This window comes from Athene cunicularia (assembly GCF_003259725.1).
Source record: "Athene cunicularia isolate RWA chromosome 3 unlocalized genomic scaffold, athCun1 chr3_part1, whole genome shotgun sequence".
NCBI classification, from domain to species: Eukaryota; Metazoa; Chordata; class Aves; order Strigiformes; family Strigidae; genus Athene; species Athene cunicularia.
The window spans coordinates 121,341,045-121,344,898 of NW_020799097.1; the positions used below are offsets into that span (position 1 = coordinate 121,341,045).

Genomic DNA, 3,854 nt, shown 5'->3' on the forward strand with positions numbered 1-3,854 from the left:
ATAAGAGACAGCCATAAAGGGCTTCAAAAAACCAAAATCAAGTATTGTTCCAAAAAGCCCCAGGGTGGAGAGCTCCCAAAACCACCAGGAAAAAGGACTCAAAATATCTGTACGGTGAAATGCTTCAAAAAAGCCCCAGGATGGAGAACTCGCAAAAAAGTGCTGGGGTGGAGAGGTCCCAAAAAGCCCTGGGCTGGAGAGCTCCCAAGAAACCAAACAGCAAACAGCTCCCAGAATACCAAACACTGATCCACCCCTCCAGGGCAGTGCGGTGATGCAGTCTAATAAGAACTGGGCATTTTAGCACTGAAGAGAAAAGCGGTGCTATGAAACACTCCGAAAAAGCTATTGTCATGTCAGGTTGAGAGTTTCTAATGTAATTCTTATCCTCTTCCAGATCTTCATACATCTTAAAGACATTTACTCAGTGGTAGGGATTCCTCTTTTCAGGTAGGCATTCTCCTCACCAGATTTGTCTTGGTAGGGTCAGAACAGGCATCGTTTCTAAATAGTCTTGCTGTCCACTGTGAGTAATTATTTTCTGGTTTAATATTCAGTGGACTGCCACATTAGTCTTGTGGTCTGTCTGGAGCTTATCTGAGCGTGTAGGCCAGACTTTGTGGTTAAGTTGTGGATAAAAGCAGACTGGTTTCTATCTGTCTGTCTGCAGATCTGTCCAGTTCATTTCTTCTTTCATACTACATGGGCTTTTCTTGTGGTTGTACCGTTGTTTTAAAGTGTGGTGTTTTGTTTTTTCCTGTTTGCAGGCTTCCATTAGCAAACAGAGAGAGTATATCAGAACAGCAGGACTGCGGTCAACAATTGCACGGGCCATGGCATCTCTGGCTGAAATCAGTGTAAGTGGATATTCGTGGCAAAGACATAGAGTTGTTGCGGAGGATATCGGACCTGCACAACTCTATGAGAGTTATAACAAGCAAAGTTGTTTGTTTTTCTAATAGTACATACATATGCTCTCGCCAAAGCTCTTACTTCAAAATTAGCAAATCAGCAATTAGACAGCTATCCACCTTTTCTCCTATCAGCATAAGACCACGCTAACACGCGCTTGTGCAGACCAATCAACTCCTCGTTCACGTGCTGTTCATGCGGCGGTAACTTCTCACAGTTCAGGACTTTTCCACAGTTCAGTGTTGCAGCTGTCCGTTGTTTTTCCCTGCCACCTTGGCACAACCGAGCAGTTTCTGATCTTTCTCCCAAGGCCTGTTTCTCATCAAAGCCTTGCTGCTTCTCAGAGGCTGTGCGAAGAAGCTGACAGGCCGATGTCTCCCACATGTCCCCCTTCTTGGTTGAAGGGGGTGTTGCTGCTCATCAGGGTTGGAGCCGGAAGCTCTGAGGAAGTACGGTGATTTTAATGCCCTCTGCTCTGATGCACGTGTACAGGGGTTTTGCCTTGTCTGTGATCAGAGTGTGCTGTCACTACCGTTTAACCAGAAACTTGCTGTAATCCCAGGTTCTTCTCAGAAGAGGTGTTACTCCTTGTCCAGATATCAGTCTACTTTGCATGATTTTTTCACTGGCCAGGCTTCAAACCTTGTTTTGAGTTGTTTTCCCAAGGGAAACCAGAAGCAAGCGTGATCTTTTCCACAGATTAATTTGGTACCAATATTCATCTGCAGTCTGCTCCTAACTTTTTTCCTCTAAATGTCACCTTGAGAGTGGATGCATTGTGTTTACTGAAACTAGGAATGCTTCTTTCTATGTTCTCTTCCAAGCAAGTTTGGCCTGGTAAACCGGTGATCGTTGTTACTCTGAATTCATGAGCATGTGTAGGTGATGTGTACATCTCTGAGTAAGCTTGTCCTGGGAGAGGAGTCTGTCTTGCTTGGGATGCAATAACCCCTTTATGTTTGTAGGTGGGTGCCTTTGTGCTGGATCCCATGTGTGGGCTAGGAACGGTACTGCTGGAAGCTGCCAAAGAGTGGCCTGTGAGTATCACAGTGGCAACAGGCAGGACCCTTGCAAGATGGCTTGTAGTTGCATCAAGAGAAATCTGTGCCACAGTTACACCAAACTCCATTACTGGAAAGCTTGAACCCAACTGGTCTTTCTAGGCAGTTGGTAAAACTTTCCCCCACAGAAGTGCTAAGCAAGTCCTAAATATTTGTGCCAGTGGGTGCTGGGAGCCCTGGATTTATACCCCAGGGGTTTTATGAGCAACCGTGGACTCTTAAAACTACCTGGGCTTCTCCTGGGAATGGAGAGATGTCAGTGGGACAGTACAGTCGGTGTCACTATTACAGGCAGCGTTGCTGTCTGTAGCTAGCAGGGGTCTTGCTGTTAGGACATAGCCTCATTTTTTTTTAAGTTCAGAGTGCCTGGAGCAGACCAGGACATGACAGGAGTGAAAATAGCGCAGACTTCCCTCCTTCCTCCGTCTTCTGGGTCTGTGTATTGCTCTGTGTAATGGCAGTAGATATCCCAGGAAGGGGTTTGTCTCGGAAGAGCTGTGCAACAAGGCAGTTCTGAGAAGGGTTTATCAAATAAATTCACCCATCTGTCAGCAAAATGACTTTTCTCTTTTTCTCTCAACAGGAAGCCTGTTACTGGGGTGCTGATATAAGCGATTCACAGTTAGAGGGTGCAGATGTGAATATTAGGATCCAGACTTAATGGATAAGATTGAGTTACTGAAAGCTTCTGTGAAAGGTGTGTCTGTAGGCTTTCCAAGAGAGACACGTGATTTTTTTTTGTGGCTCTGGGGCTGTACAGGTCATGTAGGTTCTTCTGGGGGGATGTGTAGTTGAGCTGACTGTCAACAAATAGCTGAGTCATGACTCTGTAGTCCTAGCAAATGGGTAATTATTTGTTCTCCCCTCCCCGCCCCCTGCCTTGGAGAAGTTTGGCAATAGTAAACTCAGCAGAAGACAATGAAAATAATTGTCAGACACGGGCAGTAGTTGTCTGTCCTAACGGTAAATTTATGAATACCGCAAAGACCGCATACTATGTCAGAGTTCTTTGTGTCTTACAGGAACACAGCAAGGACAAATCCAAATAAAATGTGGATTGTGACTTAGATGTACCAGAGGAGTAATAGTGGGGACTCTGTAAGCTCAGCTGAATTGTTGATGTTTTGCCGTAGGAGTCTTTTAAATGACAATGCCTTTCTCCTGGAAGAGGTTATCTGTTTGCTCTCAGTTCATGAGCTAGTCTGTGGAGAAGGCAGTAATTTTATGACCTCATTTGGACCCCAAAGCCTGAGTCTAAATTAGTCCTTTATGAACTTCATGACAGAAAAAGGCTGGCTGTTTTTCCCTGTGCAAGGGTGATGAAGTCTGCATATTTTTTTTACCTCGCAATGTCTGTTTCTTACCAGAAGGCTAAGAAATATTATTTCCTTTTTGTAAGAATATGTATAGCTTTATTTCTTTCTTAAAAGCTGTGATGGGGCTTGGCTTCTAGGCTAATGGAAGGTATTTTGATGTCAGGTTTTTCTAGTACTGAATAAGTAATTGGTGTCTCTGCAACTGGTCAGGAGCTGTTACTTCTGCTTCTCTTGAGAAAGACTGTAGGTAACTCGTCCTTCCATTTGAAGATAAAATTGTCCTAAACTTGTCCTGCAAGTGTTGATCCAAGGATGGTCCAGGAAACGTTTTTCAGACTGTTCTCTTTGCCACAACCACCAGAAGGCAAGCAAGCTAAGAAAAAATCCTCCAATCTCCATAGCCTCTGCTGAATGGGGTACGCAGGGAGCCTGTTCCCCATGCCTGCGAGACATTTCTTCAAGGCAAAGGTCTTGAGAGGAGAACAGAGAAAGGCAGTGTACCAAGTATGTTTTCATCTGTGGCAGCAGATCTCACAGCGGGTGCCTTGGACAGAGACCAGCAGGT

General features: G+C 44.9%; 1 long non-coding RNA gene across 1 annotated transcript; it reads left to right on the forward strand.

Annotated features, from left to right (window-relative positions):
* The first annotated feature begins 785 nt into the window (after window positions 1-785).
* On the forward strand, window positions 786-2,623 carry LOC113478453. The gene is made up of 3 exons (XR_003398064.1): window positions 786-857; window positions 1,878-1,949; window positions 2,557-2,623. It is a non-coding gene; the product is annotated as an uncharacterized LOC113478453 (long non-coding RNA).
* Window positions 2,624-3,854: the final 1,231 nt, after the last annotated feature.